A 20,264-nucleotide genomic window follows, 5' to 3' on the forward strand; every position below is an offset into this window, starting at 1 on the left:
GAGGCCTAATGCGATGATAATGGCGCCTCCCGTGTCGACAGCCTGCCAGAAGGACGAACAGGTTTGTGTTGACGTCAGTGACGCGCCGCCGGAGCACATTAGCATCAGTGAGTCTTGATAAGGCTCAACAATTTCAGAAACATGTTTTACATTAGCGAGGCAATGAAAGACCACTTTATTTAACAGCACATTTCCATAAAAAAAAATCTATAAAATTATTACTATTACTATAACTAAAAAACATTATTGGAGTGTTGGGGGTGTTTTGTGATATGATGTATTGTGTAAGGTGCAATATTATGACTCATTTTTTACAGAGGATAGAGAATATATGCCCGTGAGTATTATATTGTCTTTAGCCCTCTTTTTATATTTGACAGAGCAAAAAAAAAAAAAAAAAATGTAGAAGCTGCCCAAAACGCGTCACATAAAAGTCCAAAATGTGAAAAATCCCGCTTAATAAATCTCGTTCAAGGTGAGTTCCACACGATTGATCCTTCAAGACTCGATGTGAATCGGCAAACTTTTCCTCAATTTTCCCGCACGCTTGAGTCCGCGTGACGGAGCGAGACACGATGTCAGCCGGCAGACATCGGTAAGTAAAATTTAGCGACGCCATCGGGGGAGATAATGACACGACTAATTGGAATAAATCTCCTCGCCGAGGCACGGAGGCTCTAATTATCGTCTGAGGTCGGACGACGACTTGAGCAGCAGCTGCCACAAAGAACGTTACCGTGACGAATGAAAGGCGGCCTCCCGTCAGACGATGGAATTTTACACATATGGATTTGCGACCTCTGCCAAGGAAGCTTTGTTTGAAGGACTCAACTAAAGTGATATTCCGCAACGATGACTTCAACGCGATCATTTTTTTTCCCTCTGTCCTGAAAAGCACAATTTTGATTCCAGTTTGTACGCTTTTATTTTTTTCTTGTATGCTCGGGGCGTGTAAAGTCACAGAGAGTGCAGTCCATTGCTCCGGCGAACACGCGCGATCGTTCCCACTAAGCCCGAGGTGTTAGCTGGGGGTCGACACCGATTGTCTACTTATCAAATCCCCCGGAAAAAGATGGCAAATCCCCTTTTCTCCCTGACCTTATCTGGCGTCTGTCCCGGCAGCCTTTTCGCCACGCTGCGTCTCAACCGCATTAGAGCGTAGAGCGATCATCTTATTGCAACTCAACCCAACCCTGAAACTTTCATCCCCACTTGAAGAAGAGCGAGACCCCTGGAAGAGGCGTGTCGGGATCGCTTTCGATTTCCTCCGGGATGCGTCTCATTCGAGATTTGAAGATATTTGATCTGTCTTGGCTTTTTTTATTGTTATGGTGGCAAAGGACGAGATTTGCTGGTTTCATGTGTGCCAGGGAGGTTTACAAAAGGGGTAAGGTTTCAAGCAATCGATTACTGGTTTCAAGGTAGGTTTTGAAGGCAGGATTAGGGTTTAGAATTCGGATTTCCAGCCACTGTTAGGGATTTAAATCGGGGGTTCAAGCAAGGCGAAGTAGGGTTGCAAGCCCAGATTAGGGTTTCAAATTTGATATTTCGACTGATTCGTTTATAGCAGACACTTTCGTTTTAGGTTATTTTTTTTTACCTGGTTTAAAATTTTGTTGAGGGTTTTAAGTTTGGGTTTAAAGCCAGACTTTAGATTTCAAAGCAGATGAGTCAAGTTCAGTTTAGGGTTTCAAGCCATCATTAGGGGTTCAAGTCAGGCCTTAAAGAGGGGTTAAGGTTTCAAAATAGGGTGAAAAATCAAGATTAGGGTTTGAAATTTGTTTCAAATTAGGGTTTCAAACACGGGTCGGTGTTTACAGTCTGAGGTTTTTAAGTTGGGACAGCGTTAGGGTTTGAAATTCGGGTTTCAAGGCAAGATTAAGTTTGCAAGGTAGGTTTTGTTTATTTCAAGCAAAGTTATGGTTTCAAACCCGGGTCGGAGTTTTTGGTTTAGTTTTCAAGCAAGGGTTAGGGTTTCAAGTCCAGATTTGGATATTTAGTTGAAATGAAGCAAGTAGGGTTTTAAGAAAGCGTCAAGGAAGGGTTTCAAGTTTTCAATGTTGGTTTCAAACCCAGGTTAGGATTTCAGAGTAGCGCTTCAAATACGGGTTCAAGCTCGGGATTTCAAAGTACGGTTGCAAGTCGGGGTTTCAAGGTGAGTTAATAGGACATAGTACGGTTTCAAATAAGGTTTCACGCCAGCCTTTATGCTGATAAGGAGACTCATTTGCAAAGGGCGGGGCGTCATCAATCTTTTTTTGTTTTTTCCCCCGTGAGGCCCGACAGGAGCGGATGGGGGTATTTGGGGGGGGGGGGGGCGGAAAGCACCACTTAATTGTCCTCCTTCTCGACAGCTTCTAATTACAGCCGGTGCTTTAGATCTCATTAGCACTTCTTCTCACACATGACTTGTGTGAAAGATGAACAGCGTTTATTCCACCTCGCCTCGCTTCACGCGGCCGCTGACACGCCCCCCCCCCCCCCCACCCCGTGACGCGTCGGCGGCTCGTCCCTGCGGAGAAGGGGGGGGACGCTCTGGTTGACCCCAAAGAGGTCACGCTGGCCGTGATTAAGTGCCGAGGCGGTGGCGTCGAGGGTCGTGTTGAGCGCTTAAACACAAGACGGCCGTCCTGAGCACGTTTTGTCCTGCAGCGTCCTCAGATGAGCCCTTCTCTCCCCCCCCCCCCCCCCGCTTTGCTCATGTGTTTAATCTAAGCTTCCAAACGGGGATAAAGAATTAATCAATTTCTAATGGACTCGCCGAGTCGTCAAAATACTCTTGTCAAATCATAAAGATTGCTTTTGGGGGGAAAAAAAAAAAAAGTTGAGTGCTTAAAGGGGAAGTCAAGTCAAACCGAGGTATCAGGTAACAACCAATTACGGCTCACCTTTTTTGGTTTGGTCATGTGATGTTGGAAAGATGAACCCGTAGCATGTAAATACAGTTTCAGATTAGGGTTTCAAAGTGTCATGTCTGCCACCTACAGGAGTGGAGTGGAACTGCATGTCATGAGTTCTCACTTGCTTCAAAATTGTTTCGCCTTGGCGGAGGTCCACATAGTGCCGTTCTACTGCATTTATTTCTTTATTTTTTTTTGTAAAAGTCGAATCCCCCTCTGAGCTGAATTTATGGAATCTTTAATGGGCAAACTTTTTGTGCCGAGGAAGCATAAAGCACAAAGTTTTCGGAGCCGCGTCGCTCCCAAAATGTCTTGAAGTGAAAAAGTCAGCAAACAACATCTGGAGCGAAAACTTTCCTCTGCAAACATCTGAACAGCAGTTTGATATTTTTTTTTTTTTTTTTTTTTTTGGTGTTAGTGTGACGAAGACCTGCTGTCGCTTTGCACGCGCGCTCACATCTCACACCTTGTGCATTTCAATCCTCTGCTTTAATTTTTTCACATCAGTGTGAAGCGTAAACAACAACAATGGCGCCGATGATGTACTTTCACGTTTTGCGCTCGCTTTCTGCGCCACCTCCATAAGAAAAGCAAGGGGGGGGAGGGGATCAACCGCGACCATGCGCCGGAACTCTTGTCTTGCCGTGATTCGATTATTCACGTGTACCTAAACTCTAATGTAGCATCCATTGAGTGTCCGCTTTTGTCCACTTGATGCGCGCATTCATTGCCGTTGTGTACTGTAGAAACGTCAAGGACAAACACACATTCAAACTGGCTTATCGAGTACACAGGCGGCACAATGCGAGCCGCCTCCTCCTTGCATGCACATTAAGAAGCCTACGCCAGAGAGAGAAAAAAAACAAAACAAAACAGATTATTGTGTCCGTTTATTCTTCGTCTCGATGCGCAATCAGCACCATAATGTCAGCGTGATTAAATAAAGATTTGCGCGTGACCGCGCTGACAGCTCCCCCCATTAATAAAATGTCAAAATCAGTTTATCGGATGCATACTGAAAGTCGGCGGGGCCGCAATCAGCCTCGCTTCTCGTCTCAGGTGCTAATTTGCTGCCTGTTTTCCATATGAAAGAGACGAAGGTGCGCTTCATCGGTCCGCCTGCGTACGTGCTGACAGCGCAACCTGCTACCTCTGCGGTGACTCATGTCTGCAAATGCGCCTCATAATGTCCGCATATTGAAATACATTTACTCGCTGTGTTGGAAATATCGAAAGAGAGTAGGGCTTCAAAGTAGGGTTTCGAGCCTGGTTGGGTTTCAAACTAGGGGGGGCGGCGGTTCCAAAGCCTGGTTTAGGTTTTAAACATGCGTTGCGTTGGGTGACAATCCGGCATCGTGGTTCCATGCCATAGCCCGGTTACGGTATTAAATGGTAGGGCTTCAAGTCAGCATATATATATATATATATATTTTTTTTTTTATATATTTATTTATTTTTATTTATTTATTTTTATTTATTTATCTATTTTTATTTTTATTTATTTATTTTTATTTATTTATTTTTTTGCTACTAGAAGTGTCCAATAAAAAACACATATGACCAAATTGGAGTACGGTAACTTCTTCTTTACAGAGAGCAACTTTTTTTTTAATTTTTTTTTTTTTATTGTACACTGTATACTTTCTTCTTGAAGAAGCCCGGCGTACATTGCGGCAGCGTTAAAGACAGGGACACAAACAGGAAATCAATACGAGGCGGTCGATTGTGTTTGGTTGCCTTTGCGGCGCGCTGAGAAAATGAAATAAATAAAAAAAGAAGTCAACAGAGGGGAGGCTGCTATTTTGGAGAGTGAAATGACATTTTGCGGCTCAGGTCAAACATGACTGTGAAGGCAGCGTCTCTCAGAGGCTTGTTTTTATTCCTGGGAAATGATTTTCCTCTTCCAACATCAGTCAGGGGCTCACAAGGCAGCGCTAAATCCCAACACGGAGCTCAGTAAACATATAAAGATGCATTTTTATTTTTTTTTTGGGGGGGGGGGCGAAGTTGTTTGTTGTTGGAAAGCTTTTGGCCTCATTTTAGAAGTAAAGAGAACAACTGAGCTGGACATGAGCGTCACATGCCTTTGATGCTATTGCTAATTCAACTTCTTTTGATTCAACCTTACGTTCATCCCATATACTCATTAACAGAATGCACCGGCCAGTAATTCTCCCCCCCCCCAAAAAAAAATTCAAGCTGTTTAATGCGACGCTTAGCTTGCTCTCAAACGAAACATAAAACTATAATTATTTTGTGTATTTAAAACCAGCACATAGCTTAGCCTTTAGCCTCGATGCTAACGCTAACACATAAAGTAAAACCAACATAACGACAAATATGGAGCTATTTGAGCCAGCAGGTGTGAAAAAAAAAAAGAAAAAAAAAGCTAATCGTCGCCAGCACGCAAACAAAATCAAGTCCGCCACATAGTTGAGCAGAGTTCTCGTCTGCAGAGGAAACGCGTGTCGATGCAACCTGAGTGCATGTGCTTGTCATGGAGGTGACACCCGGCGGCGCATCAGCGACTCATCCATATTTCATATTTTTCTCTTTTTTTGTTTTTTTTTGTTTGCCTCTCAGACCAAGTGGGGCACACTGCAAAACAGAACACAAAAAAATGTTGCATTTAAAAAGATGCATTCGTGCTCAAAGGAACGATTGAAAAAGAGTTGAAAAAAATTGATACATTTTGAAATTCCATTTTTCTATAGTATGTCTCAACTTGCTGCGTTTTTATTTTATTTTTTTATGGTGATGTTTATTGTATGCGAGCTTATAAATAACATTTTGGAATTATCTTCTCATTGGATTTTCTTGAGCAGTCCCACGTGCCGTCGGGGTCTCTTTCAACATATTTGACCTCCACAGCTTTTACAGTACATTACTCTTCATTTTAACAACCCGAAGGAACATTACTGCCGTAATAAGCGAATCGGAGCGTGCTTGCCCGCTGCGGGTGTACTGTAAAGCGACTTTGACACTCGAAATAGTCTCCCGGATGGCTGCTGACATGTTATGAATTCCGCTGATTCTGGAATACGCAAGGAAAAACGACTTGGTGACGCTGATTCGCTACCCCCTTGCGCGCTAAGTGCTATATTCCGATTGCTTTTTTGAGATGAGCGCACGCTAGTGGCCGGCCGTGCATTTGAGTTTGCCATTTAAATCATGACCACGGCAAAAAAAAGTTCGCTCGCTCCTTGGCAAACATTCAGGGATTTTTAGAGGGATGCCATTGCCATTCCAAGCGTGTCCAAGGGGCATATAACTAAACGTCCCGCAACACATTTGATTAACTTCTCACTTGCCCCCGAGGTATGAGGCCTTAGAAGCTCACCAACGTTTAATCCTTGCCTGCGCCGAGAAGACGTGCGCTAATTCCAATCGCGAGCATCTGATCCTGCGGGGCCGCCGGCGTCGAGCTTCTCCACCGCTAACCGAACAAATGCAAACAGCAAAGGCGTCGTCAAGCCTTTAGCTTGATGGGGATTGTTAGCATCTACGTTTGCTAATTTGTTGTTAGCTTGTGAGTTTAGCTAGTTTCCAGAATTTAGGTAGTTATTTAATTAATGGGCAAAGAAAAGTGAGATTTTGTGGTTTGTTAGTTATTTTAGTCCCTTAGCTGGTTAGGTAAATAGTTACACGGATTCCATCTACTTTGTTGACTTTTGTTAGTTAGCTAGTCAGTAGTTATGTCGTTAGCTACCCGAATAACTTGCTTTAACACAATTATTTACTTTCCTCCTCGCGTTTAATGGACAGTCTGTCTCTGAACCAGCGTTTTTGAGTAGGACAGGGTCCTTGCTATGTCCTTTTGATGAGCTTTTTTTTTTTCTTTTCTTTTTAATGGCAGCATGTGGAGGGATTTAACGGGCTGGCGACGCTTATGCACAACGTGGGAATTTTCTCAAGCTGACACAGACAAAAAACAAGTCATCCGCCGCTCAGTTTTGATGATGCGGCGCTGGTGTTTGAAGGTCCCTTCTGCTCAAGTCAAGAAAGAAGCATTGTGTCACAAATGCTGACGACGACACAATGGCCACATAGATCACAAGCTAACTCGCTCCGATTTGTTTCGGGGCGAGGGCGGCAATTTACATTTTCATGAATGTTTTTTTTTTGGGGGGTTGGTTAATTAGTCGTAGTAGTACGCAGAAGCACTCTCGAGTTATCGGTCGTTAGCTTCTTACCTGGATTCTGACACGTCAACTACAATATCGTCACACCGCTACATTTTTCCTGAAAAGAAAAACATGCCGGCACAAACCAAGAGAGAAACGAACATTTGATCTATTTACAAGTAAGCTAGCTCGAGGTTTGTTCCTCAAATACTGTTAGAGCCTGTTTGCTAACTTTGTTTTGTTACTTTAATAACCAAAACAGCAGCAGGCGCGAGATGGAAACTTATAGCGTGTTTTAAACGACTTTCGGCGCCAAATTCACGGTTCAAGATTTATTCTTTATTTTCCTGTAACATATCCACAAAGTTTTATGGAAACTTCTTTTACGTAATGATACACAAAAACAAAAAATCTGTACGCACCTCAATGAAGGTAATAAAACTGCTCAAATGTCAACCGCCAAAAAGATAATAAAAATAAATCAGCCCTGTCAATAAAGCGGTACATCCCTGACCTCAGTCCTTATGAATATCATTATTGGTGTTCGGCGTACCTTTTTATTTCCTCGAGAAATGAGGTGTCGAAATAAAAATAATGCATTGAAATGCAATCTCATGATGCGTTTATGATTGACTGAATTTGTCTGTCGCCTTTTTACATTTCCCCAGTTTCAAGGCCAATCTATTGCGTTCTGCGTCGAGGACGTCGCCTGAGATTTTCTTATTTTTCTATATTTAATACAGAAGTGACCCGGGCGTTCTGGAGTTGGCGAAGGCAATATGCAGCGTTTCCGAGGTCGCATCACATTCACTGGTATCATGAAGGCATCATCGGGAAGAACATTTGCCATTTAAATCGCTCTTTCTGATATCGTTCCTGGATCTTAAAGTACAATTACCGTCACCCTCGCAGTGGTTCGCCTCTTAATTTGATCCCCTGACGTGATTTAAACGTGATTGCGGAGCCGGCACTGAAAATTTAATGGAAAGGTAATTAGCTGAAGGAGAAAAATAGTTCCTTACAGGAGTGTCTGGAATTTAGATGGAAGCGTCCACCTTTGTTTTTTTTTTTTTGTTTTGTTCTTTTTAATTTTTGAAAAATGTTCCTCCTTGTTCGTGTAACTAAAATGAAGAATGCTAGCTAGCTTGATTATCAAGCGTTAGCTTAAAACTGTCTGCTAGCACTTGGGGGGGAGACTCAAACTGGACTTAAATCGCCAAGTTTAAGTTTCAACTTGACTTGGTATTCAAGTTGCTTGACTTGGACTTCAACTTCACAAGTCTTGCCTGTTTCTGTTTTATAAAAAAAAAAAATAATAATAATCGAGGAAGCGTGCTAGTGTTAGCTAGCAGTGAAGGACTTTAGGACTACTAGGTGGTTGTGAATTAAAATAGAACTACTGAGTGAAAAATGGGTACTCTATGATGACTTTCATTTTTAATTAATTAATTACATTTTTTTCTTCAGTTTTTAAGTCAAGTATTTTTATCCCCCAAACAATCCTATTTCTGTACACTTTAGATCGTCACTTTTACTTTCCTGTTGCATTCATCACAAAAGTAAGTCTTTTATGGAAATTATAGCAATTATTCCGGGACGGCTGCTTTGCGTCACTTCCGATCAGCGTCTCATTTGCTGACTTGTAAGCTTTTTACATGTGAAGGTAATACCGTGTGTTTCATCCTCCGTGTGTGTGCTAATTCGAATCACGCGCAATGCCGTCAAAGGCACTGTTACTCGTGACAGATCGGCGGCGGCTAACTTGATTAAATCACGCACGGTGGCACAACAAAGACACCAGCATCTGTGCTCTTGTGCATATCAATGGCGCTCTCTATTCCAGACACAGTCACTAAATATAGAGATTTTTTTTTTCTACCTTCGCTTTTTTTTTTTTACTTTTCCACATATTATAATCATTTGTATATGGGTGAAAAATTGTTAAAACCTTTGAGATGTAACCCCAAGACAATTTTTAAGGTTATTGTAAAAAAAAAAGAAGAGGTTTTAAAATGTTTAAAAAGTAACAAAACTAAAAAAAAACATGCCTAAAAAAATATGGTTAAACATGTTAATCTGATAAAAGTAATGCCAAAAAAAATCTAAATAAAAGAACGTGTCAACGTCCAAAAAGTAATAATAATAATAATGTATAATAATTCCAGGATTTTGACCCCCACTGAAATTTCCTTTTTTCCAATTTATTAAATGCTGCAATGCGTATTTCACGTCTAAATATAAAATTTTTTGTGTGTTTGAAGTGTGCATCCCACCATAACACGCATTTTTTACACAAAAAGGTCCAAGAATTGTTAAATGACCGTTGAGTGGGAAGTTGCGCATTTTTTAATGAATAGGACGATTTTTTTTCTCTCCAATGCGAACAATCAGTTTTAATCACGCCGGAACAGCAGCCGCAAGTGAGCGTACTCCACTTCCTGTTTGCTGCCGCACGCCACTAAGCTCACTGCAGCCCGTAATGAGCTGCCTGGTGCCTCAGCGGCTCTGATCAAGACTTCCCTGTGATCACTTCCCAGTGTAATCCCTCGTCGACCGGCTTCCTAGAAGCCACTGGCCCGTTTCCCATTAGCACCGCCACCGTATCACACGTGGCCACGTTAACTCTTTCCGGGCCCGATTCATGAAAGGTTCCGGCAACACACAGGCGCAGACCTCGTCTTATAGAACCTCATGTACATTCTCGAGCGTCTAATGAGGCCGGCTTGCTGTATAAGGCGTGAGGGTGAAAAAGGAGGTACAGATAATAACACAGCCCGTGGAGGTGACCGCTTAGCCTCCGGTTTAAAATGTCACACATTTACATGAGTTTGCAGCTGCAGGCTCAGGGCAGCGTGGTGCTGAATATATGACCTGACACGCACCTTACAAATAGCCTATGAACAAACTCGTCAAAATGTCGCACTTTACGACACGTGGCCCGAGCCATGCGGCCGGAACCGACTGGATTGGCGCGGGGTGTGCGGGGTTCTGCGACTTGTGTTTTCATGAGTTTGGAATCCACTTCTTCCTTGACAATCATGTTTTTGCGGTGTATGAGGATGTATAAAATAAAGAATAAAATAAAAATTAACATTGTAAAAATTGGTGAATGAGATAAAAAAACAAACGGAATGTTTTGAATTTTTTTTCAACCTACAAAAAAAATGTAAAAAGGCAAATCTGTAACGGTAGTAAATTGGAAAAATTACAAGAATTTGCATTTGTGAAAAAACTGTTCAAAATTTGACATTTGTAGAAGTAAAAATATTTTTGGATTTATATTTTTTATTTGATTTTTTTCATTATTAAGTAATTAATAAAAATTAAAATATTAAATAAAAATAATTTGATGACATTTATTAAATTTTGTTTGCAAAACGAAAGCATGTTTAAAGAATTTGGAAGGCATTCTTTCACTGCTACAGTTTGCTTGCATTGGGGCCACTCAGAGCAGTGACCAGTAGAAAAAATAAACTTGCAGTTCATGACGTGCTAACGCGAATTACCGCCACCTACAGGATGGGAGTACAACAATCACACCGACTGTAGGCCAATCAAACGAACCTCTCTAGAGGTTGCCTGCCTTGGCGGAGGTCTTATTTGCTGAAGCGTATCAACCACTGCTTGCTAACTTGCTTAACAATTTTGCGTACCCCACAACTATAGCTTTTCCCTTATAAATTCACCGTCCGCTGCCTCTTTGCACGCCGTTGGAGCCGTGACTGGACAACGGGGTCGCTGACGCGGATAAATGATCTCCCGGCCGGGGAGTCGTTTGGATCTCGGGGACTCGTGAGGTCAGATCTTGCAGTTATGTGGATTAACTTCTGCTCCCCCCCCCCTCGCCCTCCTCTTTTAGAGCCTTCGCAAATCCCCCCTCGTCCACACGTCGCTGTATCAACACGGCCCAGTGTCCTTGCCGCTGCTGCTGCTGCTGCTGCTGATGAATTATTCAACAACAGCAAAACTCATATCGGCCCGGGCAGCAGCTTCACGCTGTGACTTTAACAGGAGGTGCGGGGCACCAATAGTCATAACCGACGAGCTCATCCCGCACCCTCCACTGCCCTTTTCCTAATACTGGGCAGAAAGCCGTTTATTGACGGCGCTAAGGCAACCGCACGTTTTACAATCGAAGGATGCCTTTCATATGAGCTTCATTGGAGTTATAAGGACAAATAACGGTGAAGCAGCATGTGGTTCGCTTTCCCCAAGTCACAAGTGGTTGTTTTCTCCATTCTGCAAATTTTTGATCAAGAAAATATGGCCCAAAATCACTTTTGCTTTTGACTCATTTTGATTCCCCCCCCACCCTGTAAGACACTGCACAGCATTGGTCACAATATAAAAAATGATTTTGTCCTTGTTGCTGCATGAATAATTCAACGTTCCTATCGCAGCCAAGGGGACCAAAGCTCCAACATACCCGATTTGCTAATCCCCCCGCCCCTCGCCCCCTCTCCCTCCACCCATCAGTCCTTTACCCCGCCACCATTTCCCACCACTTCTTTACCTCTCTCTGTTCTACCCCCCCACCCCATCCTGTCTTCTCGAGGCCTCTGCTCGCTATCTGTCAGCCGCTCGCCGCCTTTTCCGAAGGACAGCCACTTTAAACCTTTTGCCCACAGCTCTTTCTTTTCTCGCCTCTCAATATCACACCTCCCTCGCCGTTTCAGCCACCGACCTCTAGGGCTGGAACAAATATCCTTTCATGGAACATTTCAGGGCTCCTTTTTTTTTTGCGAATTAAAGCTCATTTCTTTGCCGCTACGGCTGGACAAATGGGCACACTTCGGCTCACGTTCCACGATAGCGATCAATGCGTTTACGCTGCGTTGGTTGGTTGCAGTTTGAACAAAGAGAAGGGAACGGATCCCTTTTGAAGTTAAAGGCTTGGTTATTAACATATTCGATTGATTTTGAATGCTGTCAGTCTTCTTGTGGAGCTGAGCTGAAAAAGATTTAGGAATGCTATTCGTTTTGGAACCCACAAAATGGCTCCCAGTATCGCAGTCCGCCACCAAACTAGGACAGGTCCGGTTTCAGAACTCTCACCAGTCACCAGTGGTGGGCGGTCAAGGCCTTCAAGGCTGCTGGCCTAACAGAATCAAGAAATCCTGATCATATTCTTCACATTGATGTCTTATTATATCCTAGTGTTGAATTTTTAGGTGAGAGTTTTTATCCAATCAGAATTCAGCTAGCTTGTGTTGCCAAGCAGATTTCATAATACAAGGAGCACGCACGATTCGTCCGAGGCCTTGAGATACAATCCCGCGGGCGTCTGCTCTGTTCTTAAATCGCCTGGAAGTCAAATGAGTACATGTTCCTTTTCAGCAGTCACAATTTTTTGCAGATATTTCGGGATGATTCATTTTCGTCTTTTTTTGTTAATTTTGTATTTTTATTTTTGATTTTAATTAGATCAGATTTAAGATGGCTTCACTCGTGGAGGTAAAATGTCAACGTCTGTCTGTTTTCATTCTTCTACTGACTGACATTTGACTGACGATTGATCCAATACGAGTTTAAAGGTCATGGATAATTTTTTTTGCAGAATTGTCGTATTTGTATGATCCTCTCACCTCCCGCCGTCCCGTAATCTTCCATCATTTTTGTCACATTCATCAACCCCAGACGTAATCGGTCCATCGGGCCAACTCCTTTTAATTAATTTGCCGACGCGGGAAACATGACGTTCAATGCGACGCTGCGGCACTTTGCCTTAAAAATAAAAGAATCTTTTATTCACTGTTTATATAAAGCCGTTAAAACATTTCAGGGCGCTGAAGTGGAAAGTTAAAAAAGAGAAGCGGTGAGACGAGCGTGTTGTCATGTTTTATTTTTTTTATTGTAAACCACACCAAATGTCGGCCACGTTGACACATCCGCACATTGGAAATAATTAGTTGGGATGATTCATTGATCCGAGGCTCGGAGATAACATGTAATTTACTAATGGAGGCCCAGTGAAGAACATCAGAGGGGAACAGCTGGAAGGCTCGGCTTTTACTTGCCTTTACCACTCCGTTATCTCAACAGCTCGCTAATAGAAGTCCTCGGCCGTATTGGAAAGATATTCATCATGCCGCTTTGGCTAAGATGATGCAGTAATGCATTTTGGACAGAGCAATTTCCCCCTGCTAACCCACCAAGAGCAATTTGTTCCGCCTTTTATACTCATTTGTTTGTTTTTTTTTTCTCTCTGTATAAGGTCCGAAGAGTTCACACGGCTTGTAATCGCAGCTTGTCTCTCTGGGTCGACATTATTAAAGGAGAGCAATATTATTTGTTACTAGCGGGTGAATGACTAACTAACTCTTTAAACAGCTAACTATTAAACTCCTTCTCAAAATAAAAACATAACCTGTGTTGTTATTTTTGGGTGTAATCTTGGTAGCTGATTACTTAACGAATGAACCAATTACTAAGTAACTAACTAATTAAGGAGCCACTTGCCAACTAACCAGCCAACTATTTAAGCTGTTCTCAAACTTAAAGCATATATTCTTTTAATTATTATAATCATAATTTAATAATTATTTTTTACAATTGTTGCCGTCCCTCAAACTATAAAACGGAAACAAATGGTAGCAACACAACTACAATGCTAGCTAGCTATAAAATTGTTTTTTTTGTTAATATTGTGTTGTTAATTGTTGCGTAATCCTTGTAACTAACTCCACAACCAACGAGACAATTGTGAGCTCAGTAACTAAAATGCAAACCAACGAACTGACTGACTTAACAAACTAAGAAGCTAGCCAGCTAACAAATGAGGAAGCCAACGGCTAATGACCAAGCGAACAATCCTGTAAATCAAAATGTAACAGTTCTTGTTTTTTTTTTTTTCTAATAACACAATTGCTAGCTAAATAGACATCCGCTAGCAAGAAGCTAAGATGCTGTCGGTTTGTTTGCAAACTAAAAACAAAATGAAAAAAAATTTTTTTCCATACAAGCTGGGTCATTATGACTTAAAAGCTTTTCCAAGACCCAAATTTTGTCGTAAAATGACGACTCCCCCGGTATACGCAGTGTCTCCGATTCTACTTGAGACATTATCTCGCTACGGCTTGAGCTTAACAATCATTTTTTTGTTTAGATCGCTGCTTTATTTCCCTGCGCTCCTCCAAGACGGTCCAAGGCAAATCCTCCTCGGTGAAGGTTGTAGAACCTCCTCTTTGTTGTTGATATCTTACACGCATCCCATCCGGGAGGATTTCTGCAGAGGCGTCCTGCTTGATCGGCAGACTGATCGTCAGCCTCACCTTTGCCTCCGACGCAACCATGCTTGTAGGGCTACCTAGCGTCGGCGCGCCAGAGAGCGCTAAGAGGCTAATTTGGTTCATAAGGAATATTCTTGTTAATAATTGACTCCCACCGGGGGGAGTGTGGGGAGGAGGAAGAGGAGTTCCTACGCGATAAGACTTGGAATGAGCTTTTAATCCGATAGGATAATGGAGAGAATTTAGAGGACGCGTCCGCTGACAGGTGAGACTTTAGCCGCTTGCGTTTAATGTGTATGTGATCCAAGAATTGACACTTCTGCACAACACTGATGCGTTCATTCTAAAATGCGTTATTGTTGGCGGTACATGTATTTTTTTTCTATATGGTTACATCTTCAGAAACTCTTTCAAATGTTTGCGAGCCAGCCAGCTAGCTAGCTAGCTACTTAGCTAGCTCCTTTAAAAGCCGGTTAGCCTCCCACTCTATTAAGTTGCTTTTTAGACCTCTCCGAGAATTTATTGGCATTTCATTTAATTTCAATGGAGAAAATTCCCGAGCGAATTGAGTTATGAGCTTGTTTAGAACACTTTAAAACACCAAAGTCAAAGTCCAAATCGAAAGCGATCTCGCACTGTTAACTTTGACAATGGATGGCCTCTATATTGATTGACTTTTGACACATCAAACTCAATTTGACCCTGGCTTATCGTCCAAAAAAAAAAAAAATGTACACGTGCAAAGCCGGCTGACAAGTCCCTGACATGCGTTGGCAGAGCAACAAAGGCGACAACAAGCACGGCATCGGTTGAAACAACGTCATTCAAAGCAAACGTCCTTCAGTGACGTGAAAATGCAACCCCCCCCCCACACGAAGAATCTGGCCTCACTGATGGCTAATTGCACTTTAAGTTCCTCCCGTCAGTCTTCCAATCTAATCAAGCGGAAAATTAATATTTCAAACTGGTATTTTTTCGTCTCTCCGTTTGCATGATAATGAGAGAGGCGTAGCTGATGTGCTCTTTAATTCCCCCCCACCAACCCCATCCTCGGCTTCTTTGTGCCACTTCACAAAAGCAAATTAGTCTACAGCTATTGTATTCTTCACATATAAAATATATATGTATATATGAAATTCATAAAAAAAAAAAGTGTGCCGTGACATTGGATCGTGTGTATTTGGTGCATGCTGCGAACAAAACGCAAAAAAAACAACTTTTTGCTCGGATTGCGTTTACGTTTGGCGGCTCTCCGGCCGATCTAAGATGAATTGGTGGCGAAATTAGGCATGATGGCGATATTATGCAAATTTGCCATTATGTGAATTGCAGAATTAATTCAACTCATTGACTGCCATTGACGGCTTAAGACGTCAAATATCCATTTTTTTTTTTTTTTTTTTTACTTGGCTGGTAGTGAATGAGTTAACGTCATAAGAGTCCTGGTATGGCCGAATTATATAGTGGGACCTCCTCCACCTTTTCTCGGCGATGGGCGTCTAATCACAAAAGAGAGCAAGACCCGCAAAAACACAGCAGTGACATACGATCAACATGGAGACAGTGTGGAGGAGGAGGCGATGAGAAAATAAAGGTGCCGCATGGAAAAGGAGGGTCAATACCCAAAAGAGCCATTATGGCCCATCTCCACTACCCGTCCAAAACAGCCTCGCCACCCACGCCGCCGCACTTTTAATTAGCCCCTGTGCATTTACGGCGTCCTCTCTCGCACTTTGCAAGTTTCGGACAACGGCCCTGCAGGGGCATGCGGGAAGCTGAGGGATGCTGGGTGGGCGGGTAAAGGCGAGATGTCGGAGCGTGGTGTGGAATGCGTGTGCGGCTCACCTTCAAGTCAACGTGGAGAGGTTTTCATACGCAGCCACACGGATAATGAGCAGCTGGAGTTTTGGTGATTTCCTGCGAGGGCGACATAAAGAGGAATCAGCAGTCTTCAGGACTCATTATCTCGCTGCTGCTGTCACTGCATTAAAAGTAGCGGTCACTAAACCTCTCGCTTTACCACCCCACCCCCAACAACCAAAAAAAAACAAAAACCAACCAAAAAAAAACCACCCTGACATGCACAAGCAGGCGAACGGACGTCCACGTTTTGATTTGCGCAACAACCTCGACGACATTTCATTTCTCGGGGCGAAAAGTGCAAGAGTGAAATCTGCCCGGCAACACGAGCAAGCTGAATTCTAATTGGATAAAATTTCTCAGCTGAAAATACAACACTTGAATATAATATGACATCAATTTGAAGAATACGATCATTTTTTTCTTGACCGCTCACCACTAGTTGAAAATCACGAGTCAACCCAAGAGTAAGAGCTAAAACATAATGCTCAGCATATCCTGTCGAGTTGGAAGTATGCGCGATCGGCTACGTGTCAGGTCCTCGTGTATTCACAGCTGACCTTGCAAATACTTTGTCTAGCCACGACTTCGACAATCATAAGGAATACTGTATCCCAAACTTTAAAATCTGACAATCTGTAAAATATTGTCTCTTTCATTGTATTTGGAGCGACTGGCATTGCGGCAAACTTTTAATAATTCACACCCACAAAGTATGAATACATTTGTATAATGTATGATAATATGAAGGTTACGCTTGAATTCTACACTCAAGGAGCATTTAGTAGATTTCTCCCTGGATTTCTGGACCTGCTCTCAAGGCCGTTTTGTCAGAACTCATCCCATTATCACAATTTCGGCGTTAACCACGATACTTTTTAATCCGCAAATGGGTCAAAATGACGGGATGAAATGTCACCTCGTCGACGAGGACCATTTCGCTTACACGGCACCGAGGGACCCCGAAAAATAATTTCTGGACGGCGATGGTTTTCACGCCAATGCCTGCCCATTTGTTTTATCGTGTTCCTGTTGAGTTCAAAATGTGTCCCCTTGTCGGCAGCCTCTCCTCTTTAATCCCGCGCAAACGAGCGCCTCGCTGGACGCTCCGCTACGACGACGTATGCTAATGCGACCCCAGCTACGTTAATGGAAATCAGGCCGCGGCGATAGAAAATGCCGCTTTTTTTTTTTTATTTTGCGATTCCAGAGCCAAACTCCAAACAGACACAGATAAGAACACGTCAAATTTGATCAGCGATGAATTATGCATCAGGCCACTTATAGAGAGTTCGGGCTTTCATCTCTTCATCTGTCTCTGTAATCACGCACTGCTGTTTTTTTTTTTTTTTTTTCATTCAAATGAATCATGTGCGTACTCGAGTGGGAACAAGTCTCATTCTCAGGGAAAGTGATCCAGACAAGTTGTTTTTTTTTTTGTTTTTTTTGCATCGCATCTGAATGATCACCTGAAAATCTTGAGTTTGCAGGAAAACTTGTGCCCGATTTTGTAGTCGTTCGTGTAAACATCAAAGACGTGGTGTTCCGTTGGCCCAATGTGCATGTTTTCTGTTTGCATAAATGATGAAAGACCAAATATTTAGTGAGCTTAACTTTCATGTTTTTCGAAACATGGAAGCAAGCTTACAATGCGCACTTTTTTTCATCGCTCCAAATTCGACTTTGATGACGGGGTTTATTCTCTGCCGAGTGCTCTTCAAAGTGTGTCAGAGACAAATTTCTGTTCTTTCTCCATGTCAAAGCTCACGAGTAGTTGGACGACCCGCCAAGCCCCCCTGTCATCGCTACCTGCTTTTTGGGGGCAACGAGCTGCCAAAAGGATGACGTCGCGGCGGTTTGACGGGAGGCACAAGATCGATATGCGACTAATGCAACCCCCCCCCTCCCTTGAACCACGTGAGCACGACGCAGCAGTTTTTTTTTTTGGTTTTCGCCACCCCCCCTCCTGCTGAGCCTCCTTCACAATCTGATGTGTCTGATATCCCGTCCCATCACTCAGCACAAACGTCGGCTTGTGTAGTGGCTGCGGCTTCTTGTCAGTAACCATTCAGAGTGCGCCGTCATCCACCGGCAAGTGAAGCTCATTAAAACAGAGCACCGTGTGAGGTGCCATCTTCCTCCTTTGTCTTTGATATTTCTGATACAAAAAGGAAATTGCCATCATACGTTCGAAAGTCTAAATCCGCCGAAACGGCTTAGGCGCGGAATTTTCCAAAACATCGCGGCGTTCTCTCCTGAGCCAAATATTTGGTTTGGCCCATCGGTATGCAAAATGCGACCCCGTACGCTCACATTTCCGCCAACGACGCAAGACTTCGGTGTGAGAACTACTTAAGCTCGACACAAAAGCTTTTTTTAATAAAGTCTTTAATCAACCGGCGACGTGACCATCTATTTATTAAGCAGCGTCGCTGCTATTTCCCACTGTTCTTTGGCACCTGAACGTCTCTTCAGCAGTGCTGAGGCCAGCGGATTGAACCAGTGTTAAAAGACGCACACACACACACACACATGCACCGCCATTCTGCCTGCCTATGCTCGCAGGAAAGAAACTCATCATTCCCCCCCCCATGGCTTAAACTAGCTAACATGCTCATAAAAAGGCGCAAAAAAGAAACCCACAAAATTGCTGTCAAATGATGAGGAGTAATGTGTCGCACTCGTGACAGTTTCATGCACTTTCTTAATTCTTCACTACCCGCCAAGTAAAAAAAAAAAAATCTTTGACGTCTTTAGCCGTCAATGGTAGTAAAAACTGAGCACTTACTTTCCCTTTTCCATCTGTTGCCCCGCCCCTTGAAGTTTTTTTTTTTTTTTCTCCTCACAGGATTGTGATATTTTTCTCCTAAGAAGATCATATTTTTCCTGATAAAACTACTACTATTTAAAACGGCATCTTTATTCATGGGAAAGTTTGAGTTGAGTCTCGGAAAGGTTTGACATTAAGCCCAAAGATTCTGGATATTTCCTCCGAGAATAATCTTTTTAAATTTCCAAATGCATCCTCGAAGACTGTCACTTTATTTCCTGACAAGATGACATTTTTTTCTTGTAAAATCCAGTTTTTTTTTTTTCATTTCTTTCCTGTGATAACAGTGCTACGTCCTTGGAACATAATGAGTTTATTCGTAGTCTTATTGTCTTTTTTCCCCCATTGTTGTTTTGCAGTATCTTCACCGAGTTCCTTGGTTATTTCCCATCATTGCGAGTACTGATTGAGCATTTTTTTTTAATGCAATCTAGAACAGTCTGACTTCATGTTAATATAAAAAGAGACACAAGAATGATAAGTATGTTTGTGTCGCACGTCCGGGGAGAAAATGACACGGTAATAACAGCGGCGATGCTTTCTTTTCATGTGTTGTGAGGTGATTACAATTCCGCTCCATCGGCCCGGTGGAAAAGCAGCTGTGTAAATCAAATCCACCGACTTATGATGGCGAGAGAGACGGCAACAATTTTTGTAGCATGATATGCAATATTCATCGCGCATCAATAATTCATTTGTTTTCTCACAAGTCGGCCTAAAGTGATTGTGGCCTTATTTCATTTGGCCATGTATCCAGTGGTTAGACGCCGAGCGCTGTTTGGATATCTTTCCATGTTACCCACTTACATGTGCCGGCTGGTTTGTGGCGGGAAAAGTCGCGTTCCAAAAACAAAGGAGTAGCGTTCCAAAAAAAAAAAAAATTCAGTGATTTAAATCCAAATGCAGAAATTACAATCGAAGGAAAAATGGTAGAGATATACTTCCCTACAAGTGCCTTTCCCAAACAACCAATTAGCAACATCTGCTCGTACCCTCGCTCAGGTACAAACAATGATTACCTCTGGCCTTTTGGAGAGCGCCTCGTGTGTAATTTGGCGCCCGTCCGAATCCGCTGAAAAGTTAACTCGCCTTTCCTCTCAAAAAGGTGGCAGTGCAGCTTGCGGTGTGCGCTCTCCTCACCCGAAAAATGTATGAACACGCACGGGCTGACACCGGGCTCGTTTTTGTAATCTTTTCGAGAGAGATAATTACATTCTCAGGCACAGAGCAGTACATTGGGAACGTCTGCGCGGCCTGATTGTGCTCACTTGGGCCGTGATATTAAAGTAGCCCTTTTCTCCTTTTAAGGAGGCGTCGCTAA

At 42.8% G+C, this 20,264-nt stretch overlaps 1 protein-coding gene across 2 annotated transcripts in view; it reads left to right on the top strand.

Moving 5' to 3' along the window:
• LOC148316465 (MAM domain-containing glycosylphosphatidylinositol anchor protein 2) overlaps positions 1-20,264 on the top strand; it is a 121,016-nt gene continuing 100,752 nt past the window's right edge. For both annotated transcript variants that reach the window (XM_088285906.1, XM_088285907.1), the window contains exon 1: positions 1-61. The gene's annotated coding sequence lies outside the window, so the exon portion shown is untranslated. The remainder of the gene's footprint in view (positions 62-20,264) is intronic.

The sequence above is a fragment of the Idiotropiscis lumnitzeri genome, chromosome 21, assembly GCF_059441095.1.
Source record: "Idiotropiscis lumnitzeri isolate Australia: NSW breed Sydney's pygmy pipehorse chromosome 21, RoL_Ilum_1.0, whole genome shotgun sequence".
Classification (NCBI taxonomy): Eukaryota; Metazoa; Chordata; class Actinopteri; order Syngnathiformes; family Syngnathidae; genus Idiotropiscis; species Idiotropiscis lumnitzeri.